The sequence below is a fragment of the Papaver somniferum genome, chromosome 7, assembly GCF_003573695.1.
Source record: "Papaver somniferum cultivar HN1 chromosome 7, ASM357369v1, whole genome shotgun sequence".
NCBI classification, from domain to species: domain Eukaryota; kingdom Viridiplantae; phylum Streptophyta; class Magnoliopsida; order Ranunculales; family Papaveraceae; genus Papaver; species Papaver somniferum.
In genome coordinates this window covers 59753054-59753269 of record NC_039364.1, presented here as the reverse complement: position 1 = coordinate 59753269, position 216 = coordinate 59753054, and the positions used below count along the sequence as shown (strand labels likewise).

The 216-nt window shown below is 33.3% G+C and overlaps 1 long non-coding RNA gene across 4 annotated transcripts in view; it reads left to right on the top strand.

Moving 5' to 3' along the window:
• LOC113297424 overlaps window positions 1-216 on the top strand; it is a 7543-nt gene that overhangs the window by 5913 nt on the left and 1414 nt on the right. The window lies entirely within an intron of this gene.

The following is a 216-nucleotide window of genomic DNA, read 5'->3' as shown; positions in this document are numbered from 1 at the left end:
CTTCATTTATATCTACATGAATTCTGCTTTTATGCTTAATAGGTGTGTAAGGAATTGGTCGACATCATATAGGCTAATAGGGTGTGGAAGGAAGTGGTCGACACTCAATATATACATTGTTTGACGAAGGAGTTTGTCCATACACATGTTTGTTTATTTTAGTGACTTTGTCACTATTTAATGTTTTCGGAAACATATATTGTTTTCCAAATCTTG